The sequence below is a fragment of the Typopeltis vanoorti genome, chromosome 7 (assembly GCF_054136105.1).
Source record: "Typopeltis vanoorti isolate ZY-2024b chromosome 7, IOZ_Tvanoo_1.0, whole genome shotgun sequence".
Classification (NCBI taxonomy): Eukaryota; Metazoa; Arthropoda; class Arachnida; order Uropygi; family Thelyphonidae; genus Typopeltis; species Typopeltis vanoorti.
Genome location: NC_143555.1, coordinates 136,821,544 through 136,835,987, shown reverse-complemented (window position 1 = coordinate 136,835,987; position 14,444 = coordinate 136,821,544). Strand labels below are relative to the sequence as shown.

The 14,444-nt window shown below is 38.6% G+C and overlaps 1 protein-coding gene across 1 annotated transcript in view; it reads left to right on the top strand.

Moving 5' to 3' along the window:
- The window catches only part of LOC150105109 (dynein regulatory complex subunit 7-like), a 204,884-nt gene that overhangs the window by 85,300 nt on the left and 105,140 nt on the right, over nucleotides 1-14,444 (top strand). The gene's annotated exons all lie outside the window — the stretch shown is intronic.

Here is a 14,444-nt window from a genome sequence, read left to right as displayed (position 1 = left end):
TCCAAGATCTTAACAACTACTAATGACACATAAACTGGCCTATAATTAGACACTTCCAGTCTGCTACCACCCTTATGCAATGGCACTATCTTACCTTCCTTCCATTCCCTGGGCACCTTTCCCATAGCCAGACTTTCATTGAAAAGGCAGGTCAAAGAAGTTGTCAGTTCTTTGGCACATTCTCTCAAAACTCATGGTGAAATACCATGCAGTCCCACAGCTTTACTGACATCCAGAGTACTCAGCATCTGGAACACAATCTCTAAACCTCGAACCTGCCATATCCCTCTAGTATTAAAATTTACTCCTTCAGGATGAAATACTCCAATAAAGTGTTCATTGAACAATTCCACTATGTCCTCCGCATCAGTCACTCTATTCCCGTTTTTATCTCACAGTGTCAATCTTCCACAATCATTTCTCCTCCTACTGGGCACATAGCTAAAAAATTCCTGAGGATTTTCTTTGGATCTTAGGGCCAATCTCTTCCCATATTCCAGTTTTACCTTCCTTACTATACTAGTCACTCTGTACTTGTAGTACATCAGAATGTTTTATAGACTTCATTGCAGGCATGCTAGCAACATGTCAGGCTGGTTTGTTGGTGGATTTATAGTTTATTGGCAAAGGACAGCAAAGGTCATGTTGTGCCATATCAAAGGTTGCTACAGAGGTTGCTACAGTGCACAAGATATAAATAAATAGTCATAAAGAAATAAATTATTATTATTATTATTATTCAGGCCTCCATGGAGTCAAAATACTTATCGTGGGAGGTCCTTCCTAAGAAACACAAAGTCTATTAAGACTCATCGAGGGGAGGTCTCCTCTAAGAAACACAAAGTCTATCATACCACTCCTTGAACTCATTGACCGTTCTTGCTCTCACCACTCCATCAAGCAATGCATTCCATGGTTCAACCAGCCTCCATGCAAAGAAACCACTCCTCACCCTCTTGCTCACAGTTTCCTTTCGTAACTTCCAGGGATGGCTTCTTGTCATCACTCTTTCCTGCTGTTCAACCAAGCAAAAGAACTCCGAAGTGTCAACCCTGTAACCAGCTCTCAACAGTTTAAAAGTCTCAATCATATCACCTCTCCTTCTTCTATCCACTAAATCTGCCACATTCCCTCAGCCGATCCTCATAACCATCATTGTAGAGTCCTGAAACCATCTTTGTTATCCACCTTTGTACCCTTTCCACAGTTAATTTATCCCCTTCAAATCCTGGGGACCAAATCTGAGAACAATAGTCCAAGTGTGGTCTGATCAGGGTCTTATACAATGGAATGATAACTGTTTTATCTCTGCAGGTCAGTGTCCTTCTCATTATTGCAGCAATCCTCTGTGTTACCTTCACCACCTTTGCAATATGTTCTCTAAATTTCAGGTTTCTATCAATCATTAATCCCAGATCTCTTGTCTCCCCCTACTTCCTCCAGTATAACTCCTCCCATAGAGTATGCAGTCCCATCAATGTTTCCCAAACCTCAAGACCTTGCATTTTGCTGCATTAAACTGACACCCCCATTCATTTGCCCATCTATCTAGCTTATTCAAATCCTCTTGCAGGGCTGCCACATCTGCACTATTACTAATAATCCTTCCCAGCTTTGCATCATCTGGAAACAACTGAACATCCACCTGCAATCCACTGACAATCTCATTGGTATAAAGGTTAAACAATATCAGTCCCAGTACTGAGCCCTGTGGGACCCCCACTTATAACCCTTTGACTGCTTGAAACTCCCCACCATATACAACTCTCTGATACCTATCAGACAGCCAATCCTAAATCCAGTTGACCAATCTGACATCCAGACCTGTGCTGCAACTTAAATATCAGCTTATTATGTGGCACCCATTCAAATGCCTTTGCTAAGTCTAAGAAAATGGCAGTATATGCCTTTCCCTCATCTAATGCTCTTGTAACTTGAGAGCGCCCCTTCACAAATCCATGTTGACTCTCACAGATAAATTACCCTCATACTGCCCAATGCTGTATATGGTCCCTAACTAATTTCTCCAAGATCTTAACAACTACTGATGACACATAAACTGGCCTATAATTAGACACTTCCAATCTGCTACCACCCTTATGCAATGGCACTATCTTACCTTCCTTCCATTCCATGGGCTCCTTTCCAGTAGCCAGACTCATTGAAAAGCCAGGTCAAAGGCACTGTCAGTTCCCTAGCACATTCTCTCAAAACTCGTGGTGAAATGTCATCCAGTCCCACAGCTTTACTGACATCCAGAGTACTCACTATTTGAAACACACTCTCCTCCTGTACCTCTAAACCTTGAACCTGCCCTATCTCTCTAGCATTAAAACTGACTCCTCTAGGATGAAATACTCCAATAAAGTGGTCATTGAACAATTCTACTATGTCCTCTGCATCAATCACTCTATTTCCACTTTATCCCACAACATCATTCTTCCACAGTCATTTCTCCTCCTGCTGGCCACATAGCTAAAAATTTCCCTAGGATTTTCTCTGAATCTTAGTAGCAATCTCTTTTCATATTCCAGTTTTGCCTTGCTCACCATACTAATCACTCTCCTGGTCTGAGTGTTATATTCTTCATGCATCTGCTCTCCACCCCTCTCATTATATCTCTTCCATAATCTCTTTTTCACCTGCAGTTCCTGTGTGGTATTGTTTGTCATCTACTTTACACCATATTATGTCCACTTCTTCACTCGTGGAATATAGCTACTATTGCTGCTAACAAATATTCTTTCATAATTTCCCACACACTAATGATATCCCGGCCCTCCAATTCCTCCCTCTATGAAACTTCTCTAAGTTGACGTCTTAGACTATTATAATCACCTGCTTTATAATTCCACATACATTCCTGTCTCTTTGAGACTCCTGCATGTCTATTCATTTTCCAAGTCAAAACCATATGGTCACTTTCTCCAACTGGTGGGAGAGATGTCATCTCAGTTATTATCAACTTTTCTGATGCTATAACCAAATCCAAAACTCTTGAATCTCTTGTTCCCCCTATTACATGTTGCCTAAGACATTTGTCCCTCAAGAATTCTAGAAATTCCATTCCCTTATTGCTACATGCATCTTCCTCTCCCCAGTTTATACTACTGTAGTTAAAATCACCCTTAACAATCATTCTTCTTGCACTTGCCAAACTTAACTGTCTAAACATTTCCTGGTCCCCACCCTCTGTGCTCCCTGGTTTATAGCAACATCCCACTAAATATCCCGTTGTGTCCCCCTCTACCTCTCACCATATGATTTCAAAATCGTTAGTGTCACTGCCTTCCAAAGTTCCACTCTTAGAGGACATAGGTCGTCACTTATCAATAAAGCAGTACTCCACCACCATGCTTTCCCTCCTGTCCTGCCGAAAAATGCTGTACCCAGCGACTTCTATTCCTGTTATTATATCCTCTTCTGTCAACCACGTCTCAGTGATCCCAATCATTTTTGGCCAGGCTGATGCTATCTGCGCCACCAATTTCTCTCCCTTATTCCAGATACTCCTGGCATTAGTATATAACATATAAATGCTGTTGTTTCTATACCCAGCATTATCCCCTCTAGACTCCACTGAGCCCAGTGTTACCTGATGTCATCCTCCTTCTCCCAAGTACCATTCTCACAAGAGGCCACCCCTGCTACCATCCTCCCTGAGCACACTGACTTTTTCAGAACAGCAATCTCTCCAGATGCCTATGTCCTTCCTCATTCAAATGTAAGTGGTCTCTTGCATACAATTCCTCTCTATCCTCAAACGGACTCCAAGCATCCACATATTCCAGTCCTTTCTTATCACACATTCTAGCTATTATGTCATTCAATATTACCGCTGTTCTGCTCAGTTTGTCATTATCTTACCTAGGCAACACGCACACTATCTTTCCTCTTTGTGTGTTCTTTCATACCACCTCAAGCAAGAATCTCATATTTCTCGCTGTGCAATATATTAGTAAATATTATCTTATGTAAAAAAATATTAATTAAAAAATTATGTTAAACAATGCAGTATCTAAACGTAAATAGCATTTATAATCAGATGTGACTGTAGAAATTAATTATTTTTAAAATGTTAAAAATTTCATACAATTTATCTGAGCTTGATAAATTTGCCTGAGTGTGTATATACCTTGATCACATAAGTAAAAATTTCATTCCACTCTTGAATGAGGTGCTGGCACTCCACTAGAATATACCAAATTATAAGAATCATGCTGCATTTTTCAGGTGGGTCATCAACCCTCAGTAAATAAGAATGGGACCTATGTGGAGCCTAACAAGAACAATTTGCACTGTTCTATTTCTATTTTGACTACACAGCCAATGCTCAATTTCAAGCTTAATCTCATGCAATTTGTTTGTCAGTGTTTCCGTGATATGGCCAAGATAACGTGCTTTACACTCAGACTTGAAAGCCTTGGCTGGATAGAAATTTTTTAATAAAAACAGAATGGTGTCCCCTCAGACCAAGATTAAAGGAGCTTTTAATATATCATATTTTCAGGCTTTGTCATAAGTTTTTTCCATGTCAAAGAAGACTGAAGCCAGATGTTTTTGTTTTAGGAAAGTATCTCTTATATGCTTTTCTAAACAGACTGAATAGTCCAATGTTGATTGGTGTTTAGGTAAGTCATATTGTCGGAAAGAAGTTTGGTGCTTTCTAAGCACCAGTAAAGCCTTGCATTTACCATTTTTCCAAGATCTTACAAAGACAGCTGGTTAAAGCAATAGGACGATAATTGTTTGGTTCCTTTCCTTGTTTTGAGATGGCAATGACATTTCACTTATGCCAAGAATCTCAAAATTCTTCCTCTGTAAATATATTCTGTTGTATAGAAATAGATCCATCGAATATATTTTATCATCTCATTATGGATGTTACAGGAACCTACTGCACTAAGTTGAGACAGTAAAAGAGCTCTTTTTAGTTCCTCCTTAACTAATGGATAATTGTATGGCTCTATTCCATATTGGTACAAACACTTAGCCTATGTTTTGCTTGTTGCTTTTTCATATTAAAAAATCAGGAAGATATGAAACTGTTGCTGAGATTCTAACAAAACTTTTCTTCCAAAGTGTCTACAAAGCTTGGGATCAGCAACAATGCATCTAATATGTTCCAAGGTAGACAAATGATGTGTTCTGTATCTACCTGTTATCTTCCAGATCTTATCTCATCAGTTCTTGAACTAGTTGTTTGAATAATCAGTGATGTAAATTGGATCATGATTGTTTTTCACTCTGATGTCTCATATAATGTATTTTGGTATAAACACATTTAAATGCATTAAATTGTGCTGGTATCTACAAAATATACCTCATGCTCAGTCTTTTTTTTTGGCTGCTTGACACTGGGTTCCACCAAGGTTTTAGATGGAATGGAAATCGAGGTGATGTTTTTGGAATTGAGGCTGTTGATGCATGGACAATACAATTTATTATTATTATTATTATTATTATTATTATTCAGGCCTCCATGGAGTCAAGAGACTCATTGCAGGACAGCCTTCCTAGGAAACACAAAGTCTATCATACCACTCCTTGAACTCATTGACCATTCTTGCTCCCACTCTATCAGACAGTGCATTCATTGGTTCCACCAACCTCCATGCAAAGAAACCACTCCTCATCCTCTGGCTCACGGCTTCCTTTCATACTTTCCAGGGATGGCCTCTTGTCATCACTCCTTCCTGCTGCTCCACCAAGTAAATGAACCCCCCAGTGTCCACTCTTTAACTGCCTCTCAACAGTTTAAAAGTCTCAATCATATCACCTCTCATTCTTCTATTCACCAAACTCTGCAGTCCACATTCCCTCAGCTAATCCTCATAATTAGCATTGTACAGTCCTGAAACCATCTTTGTTATCCATCTCTGCACTCTTTCCATAGATAATTTATCTCCTTCAAATCGACCAAATTTGAGAACAGTATTCTAAGTGTGGTCTCATCAGGGTCTTATACAACGGAATGATAACTCTTCTATCTCTGCAGATCAGCATCCTTGTCAGTACTGCAGTAATCCTCTGTGTTACCTTCACCATCTTTGCAATATGTCCCCTGAATTTCAGTTTCCTATCGGTCATCACTCCCAGATCTCTTGTCTTTCTTACTTCATCCAGCACAGCTCCTCCAATTGAGTATGCAGTCTCCCACTGATGTATCCCAAACTTCAAGACTTCACATTTTGCTGCATTAAACTGAGACTCCCATTCATTTGTCTGTCTGTCTAGTTTATTCAAATCCTCTTGCAGTGCTGCCACACAGTAGTGCACTCAGGATTTAATCTTGGGGGGGCTGAGTTGAGTAGACGATTTGAGAATACACACTACGCATCTCATACGACCTATGACTGAGCATCTGCAATGATTGCTAATTCATAAGTAGTATAGAAATAGAAAACACGACACACCATATGAATTTTAATTAGGAAAAGATTTTTTGAAAATTTTCTAGGGTTTTTTTTTCCCTTTTTCTTTGGGGGGGGGGGCAGAGCTCCTTGGCCTCTCCCCACACCTCTAGGTGCACGACTGCCACCACATCTGTACTATTACTAATAACCCTTCCTAGCTTCACATCATCTGCAAACGACTGAATATCCCGATGTAATCCATTGACAATGACATTGATATAAAAGTTAAACAATACAGCTCTCAGTACTGAGCCTTGTGGAACCCCACTTGTAACCTTCTACTTCCTTGGTATATTGCCCCGCCATACACAACTCTCTGATATCTATCAGATAGCCAATCCTGAATCCAGTTGACTAATCTGACAATCTAAACTCATGTGCTGTAACTTAAATATCAGTTTATCATGTGGCACCCTGTCAAATGCCTTTGCAAAATAAAATAAAAAATGGAACCATATGCCTTTCCCTCATCAACTGCTCTTGTCACTTTATTATAGATAGCAATCATATTACTTAAGCAAGTGCACTCCTTAACAAATCCATGTCGATTCTCACAGAAAACATTAGCCTCATCTGCCCAGTGCTGTATATAGTCCCTCACTGATTTCTCCAAGACCGTAACAATTACTGATGACACACAAACTGGCCTATAACTAGACACTCCCAGTCTGCAACTACCCTTATGCAATGGCACTATTACTATAACTCTTACCTTCCTTCCATTCCCTGGGCACCTTTCCCATAGGCAGACTTTCATTGAAAAGCCATGTCAAAGGAGCTGTTAGTTCTTTAGCACATTCTCTCAAAATCCATGGTGAAATACCATCCAGTCCCACAGCTTTACTGATATCCAGAGTACTCAGTATTTGAAACACACTCTCCTCTTGTACCTCTAAACCTTGAACCACCGTACCCCTCTAGTATTAAAATCTTCTTCTCCAGAATGAAATACTCCAATAAAGTGCTCAATGAACAACTCACTATGTCCTCTATATCAGTCACTCTATTCCCATTTTATCCCACAATGTCATTCTTCCACAATCATTTCTACTCCTACTGGCCACATAACTAAAAATTTCCCTAGGATTTTCTTTGAATCTTAGTAGCAATCTCTTCTCATATTCCAGTTTTGCCTTGCTCACCATACTAATCACTCTCCTGGCCTAAGTCTTATATTCTTCATGCATCTGCTCTCCACCCCTCTCATTATATCTCTTCCATAATCTCTTTTTCACCTGTAGTTCCTGTGTGGTATTGTTTGTCATCCACTTTACACCATATTGTATCCACTTCTTCACTCGTGGAATATAGCTTACTATTGCTGCTAACAAATATTCCTTCACCATTTCCCAGGCACTTATGATATCCTGGCCTTCCAATTCTGCCCTCCATGGAACTGCCCTAAGTTGATATCTAAGAATATTATAATCACCAGCCTTATAATTCCACATATGTTTCCTTTTCTTTGATACTCCTGCATGTGTCTCCATCTTCCATGTAAAAACCATATGGTCACTCTCTCCAACTGGGGTAAGAGAGATGTCATCTAGTTATTATCAGCTCTTCTGATGCTATGACCAAATTCCTCATGGTAATTAGCATCTTCCTGTGTCTAGTCTATTGCAGCAGTTTATAGCCAACAACATATTTAACTTGTTTGCCTCTATCTCACCAGACAGCCTCAAATAAACCATCTCCCTTAGACCTAAAATTCTGCTATAATCAGCAATACTCCACCTCCTGTTCTGTTTCTTTTATCGTCCCTGAAAATTCAATACCGTTTACGTTTTATCCATGAAACTATATCATTTTCCTGGCACGGTTGGCCAAATGGTTTGTGTATCCAATCTCCAGCTGTGGGTTCGAATCCTGCCATGGGCATGGATGTTTGTAATTGTCTGTGAAAATACTAGTGGTGGTAGTGGGCAGTAGATGGCATTGGTGTAGATGATGATGGTAGCTGCAGATCATTGTAGTTGGTGGATTGAGTGGTAGAGTTGGATAGTTGTAGAGTACGTACCCTCCCTTGATGAGTCCTTGGACTCTTTTGAGGTGTCGTGTAATAATAATAATAATAATTTTCAGTAAACCAGGTCTCACTGATGTCTATAATTTTTGGCCAAGTCAAGCTGTCCAATGCCAAAAACTTCTTTCATTTGTGTGCATGCATTTCAACATCCCTTTGTATCCATAGTTACCCTTGTGTAATGTCATTACCATCCCATTCAAATCAGAAACCTGTGAATTTCCATTTGGCATTGCATAATCATTACTGCACACATGCTCATTTATCACAGGGGAGTCAGACCCATGCTTGATTTCATCCTTCCTAATACCTCTAGTTTTCCTGGTTTTGCACTACTACACTGTTACTAAACAACACTTTCACCAAACATCTAACTCCAAAACCATTTAAATGTAGTCCGTCAAGCATATACAGGTTCTTATGTCCATCAAATTCACTCCGCACATCTGTTAACTGCACACAATTTCTCCTGCACAATCTTCCCATTGACTCATTGGTAATCATGGCCCATCTTCTCAATTCTATCCTATCATACCAAAGCAGCAGACTCACAATCTTTATTTTCTTACCCTTCATTTTTGCTTCCATTAACAACTCTTTCATATCTTCTCTCATTCCATATTTCTAACCTTCAAATCATTTGTGCCAGCCAAAACAGTTAACTCATTAGCTTCTTTCTTCTGCATGCTTACAGCTTCACTAACATCCTTTACCTTTGCACCTGGAAAACATGCTTTTGTCACCTCTTATCATTGAATCCCTATATAATGTTGTCTCTTTTCTCCCAGTTTCTTGAACATTTATTCTTTTCCCATTGACTCTTTCTTTCATTCTCTGTCCTTCTGTACCAGATGCCAATCGTTTCTTCAGTTGATATTCGCCCTTACATTCTCCTTCTTCTTATTTCTCATTTGTTAGATGACGGGTTGAGTCCCCTATGAACAAATCTTTGCCATATGATCATTTCTTTTGTTCAATTGGCCTTAAGCTCATATCAGACAGCCTTAAATGAACAATCTTTCCCTGACCTAAAATCCTCTTTAACTTCTCATTTTGTTGGTTGCAATTCTTCAGCTATCATCAACAATACCCCACTTCCTCTCCTATTTCCTCTCTCTTCCCAGAAAAGACAATATCCTTTACGAGGGAGTACCCAAAAATAATCGGAATTATTTTTAAAAAAAAATTTTATTGAAGTTTATAATACCATATTCTAGTCTTCTTTAAAGTACTCTCCATCTGAGTCAGTGCACTTCTTCCAATGTTTTTCTACTCCTGGAAACAGTTCTGAAACTGTTCAACTGGAATACTGTTTATTGCCTCCAGCGACTTTTCTTTCACTTTGTCCTCATCAATGAATCGCTGCCCTTTCATGGTTTTCTTTATCCATGGGAAGTAAAAAAAAAAAGTCATATGGATAGAGATTGGGCAAGGTAGGGAGGGTGGGAAACAAACGTTGTGTTGTTTTTTGTCGAGAACTGTTGGACACATTTCATTTGCAAATCTATTAAAATTTGCTGGCACAAGCTCCACAACAAATTTGTCTCTTCAGAAACTTGCTCAGCGGTTTTTTAATGATCTTCATTGGTTGCTTGGCAAACCCTTCCAATGTTCATCATTTCTGATTGTCAAAGGTTTTTGGGGCCCTGTATATTTTCAGAGCCACAAAATCAGAGCCGGCTTAATCTGCCCATGCTTTCAACAATTTTCATTGATTGCCTGGCACACCTGTTCGATGATTTCATCATTTCTGTTTGTTGAAGGTCAGCCAGATCATGGTTGGTCTTCATTTTTGAAATAGGGAAACCACTCATTGACTTGCATTTAAAGCATCATCCTTAAAGACTTGCCAAAATAGTTCCAGTAGCAATTTTACCCAAAAGAAAACAACATTTTACACGCACTCTCTGTTCCTTGTGGTCATCAATCACAAAATCGCCAAACTTGTTTGTAAGCACACTGTGTGATGATGCCACTTGCCAGACTGGCGTGGAAAACCGCACACTCATGACACCTAGTGGCAGCATTGGTAACTAGAAAATGTGCATGCTCCAAGTTGAGGTTCTGGTTATTTTAGGGTACTCCCTCTTACATTCTATCCCTGTAACCATCATTTTCTCTCAAATAGGTCTCACTGACGCATGTAATTTTTGGCCAAGTTGAACTGACCAATGCCAAAAACTCCTGTACCTGATTCCTGATTCTTCTGGCATTTGTGTACATGCATTTCATCATCCTCTTATACCCACAGTTATCCTTGTGTAATGTCATCACCAACTCATTTGAATCAGAAACCTGTGAAATTGCATTCAGTATTGCATAATCATTTCTTATCCCCACCATTTATCATAGGGATGACCAAGCACATTGATTGCATTATCCCCTAATATCTCTAGTTTTCCTGGTTTTACACTTCCAAACTCACTAAACAACATTTTTTCAAAACATCTAGTTCTAAAACCATTTAAATATAGTCCGTCAGGCATATATAAGTCCTTTCGTCCATCAAATTCACTCCACACCATTTCTCCTGCACAATCTTCACATTGACTCATTAGCAATTATGGCCCTTCGTTTTAACTCTGTCCTATGATACCAAGGCAGCAGACTCGCAGCTTTTACCTTACTCATCATTTTCACTTCTTTCAACTATACTTTCATATCTATCTTCTCTCATTTCATATTTCTCCCCTTTCAAATCATTTGTTCCTGCCATAACAATAATCTCTTTTACTTTTCCCTTGTGCAAGCTAACAGCTTCACTAACATCCTGAATTTGTGCACCGGGGAAACATACTTTCATTACTTGATCATTAAGTATACCTTTTACAACTGAATCTCACACAACACTGTCTCCTCATTTCCAGCTTTTGTCACTTTCTTACTTTCCAAATTCACTTATTCTTTCATTTGTATCAAAAAAAAGAAAACGTAAAAAGAATGATTCTCCAGGACATGACTCACCACTGGAATTCAGCAGAAAAATCAGGAGCTACCCTCAATTCCAAGTTTAATCGCTGTGCCACTACCATGATCTCTTGCCTCAAGACCGGTCACACAAGACTAATCAAGTTTAGTAATGGCATAAAAGTCTTCCCTATTTGCAAAATCTATAATATCAAGGAAGCATCACCAATGCATTTACTAACTTGTATGAATATTTCTAAATGTGAACTTTATAACAACCCAGAAAACATACTACGTAAAATACAAGAATTTGACCTCTATGATCTGGTGTAATAATACCATGGGATAATTAAAAAAAAAAAAACCTTATTCTTTCATTTTCCTGCCTGCTGGACCAGATAACAATTGTTACTCCAGTTGTTCTAGCTCCTGTTTTGTCCTGTGAAGGATGCAATATACTCATGCCGTTTCACTCTTTGCTGTCATTTCATCACCCACATTACTTCCATCCACTTCTTTCATGCTCTCATTTTTTTTACATACTCTCATTCACTACTTCCACATTTGCCAGAACACTTTTTATTATTATTATTATTATTATGTGACACCTCCAGGGAGTGCAAAGGCTCGTCAAAGGAGGGCACCTACTCTACAACTCTCTGTCTCCACCACTCAATTCACCAACTACAATGAATCGCAACTACACCAACGCCATCTACTGCAATCAACACCATAACTATTTTCACAGACAGTCACAAACATCCGTGTCCACGGTGGGATCTGAACCCCGCAGCCTTTTGTCTGGAGAGCAGATACATTAACCACTTGGCTAACCAGACAGGCACTTTTGCTATCTTTTCTTACATCGTTAATATTCATCACATCGTTTATCTGCTTTCCACACATCTCTCATTTCTTGCACTGGCAATTGAAACATTTATGACAAAATCTTTCTCCATTCTCATTTTATATGTGGACTTGTTTCCAGGTATTTTTGCATTACTATATATCATCATTATTAACATCTCATAAAAACTTCATTACTAGTTTGCAGGGCCGTCACCAGATTAGATCATGCCCTGAGGCAAACAATTAAATATTGCCCCACCCCGGTGGATTATAAGACTAAAATATAAGAAATTCTCCAAATGCTATTTTGTTTTTATTACAAGAGAAACATTAATGCAAAACAATTACATAATAATATTAATTAAATGTTTGCTCTACAGGGATATCGCACAATAAAACTGTTTATTGGCCGAGTGGTTAGCGTATCTGCTCTCCAGCCAAAAGGCTTGGGTTCGAATCCCACCATGGGCATAGATGTTTGTGATTGTCTGTTAAAATAATAGTGGTGATGGTGGACAGTAGATGGCACTGGTGTAGATGAGGCAGTTTGTGGATGAGGTTGAGTGGTGGAAATGGAAAGTTGTAGAGCAGGTGCCCTCCCTCAATGAGTCTTGGGACTTCCTGGAGGTGTCAAATAATAATAATAATAATGATAAATTTAAATTATAAGCTATGTCCACCTCTATAGATATAGTTGTTATACCAGCCAATCTTTCTTGGGGCATTGCTGTTTGCAGATAATTTTTAATCAGTTTAAACTTGGAAAAACTTATTTTCGCACTTGCTATGATAAACAGGAATTGTTAACGTAGCGACAGCGCCCACCTCAATATGGCTGAATGAGCACCCTTATTAAGCCACGCCGTGAGGCAGGCTGCCTCTATGCTACACCCTGTCGACAGTAATGTTAGTTTCTGCATAGCAGAGTTTTTTGTTAGTACCACAGCCTGTTGATTCTTGGCAATGAATATGTTGAACATACAAGGAAAATGGTGGCCTTGGCTGCCATTTTCCTTTTACACATCAGTGCCATGTATAAAAACATTTTCTAAACAATAACCTGTATTAAATTTCACACACACACACACACACACACACACACACACACACACACACACACACACACACACACACACACACACACACACACACACACACACACACACACACACACACACACACACACACACACACACACACACACACACACACACACAACATTGCAGTCTAAAATAAGTAAGATATAACCAAAATAATTACTAAAATAATTCGCTAAAATAAAAGAGTTTTCTGTAGAATACATGTGACACTGCTTCTGCTCTGCACTATGCTAAAAAAAAGCAGAACCTTGTTTATGTTCTGTTTGTTATGAAAACATTTCAGTCATAAAGTTTTTCTTTTCAACAACCAGACACATAATAATCATGTTTACTTATATTCAATATCTATATGCTCATTAATAGATATCCCACCAACAAAATCATGTCATTATATTACATGTTTTGGTACCAAAAAATTTCTAAGATACAATCATCCCACATGACAATCTTCCAAATTTTCACAAAGATGGTTGATTGTCAGCCATATTGTGAATGCATTGATTCTACAACCTTGATTCTGTTTTCAACAAATATTATAGGCGCCTCCATAGTGCAATTGGCAGAACGATGGTACATTGCACCCTTCAATTGTAATAGGCCTAAGTTCGATTCTCGTCACGATGGGAGGAATCTTTATGTGGATGATTTTCAAATGAAGGTGAGTTAGCCGATCTCATATGGAGGTAGCAGGGTTTTTTCTCTCGGAAACTCAGGTTTTTTCATCCCACATACAGACAAATCAGCCCTTCAGAACATGCAATTTACAGACAAAAAAATAATAATAATAGTTGTGGAGGTATGCAGTAGATAGCATTGATGGAGATGATTAGTAGTAGAGGTTTGGTGTAGTGGTTGAGACAGTTGTATAAATAGTAGGTGTCCTCCCACGATGAGTCTTCAGACTCCTTGGAGGTGTCATGAATAATAATAATAATAATAATAATATATGCTACCAATCTTTTATTTCAAGAATTAGTGTTGCAATAAATATATCAATTTAACTATGAATATTTTTGTAAGTCAGGCATTTTTTTTAATATATCATACATAAAATATCTAAACTTCTGTTAACAATAGTCAACAAAGGTTCAGATAATTCTAAATGATTGTATTACTGATTACTTTATAGAAGTCACATAAATAATA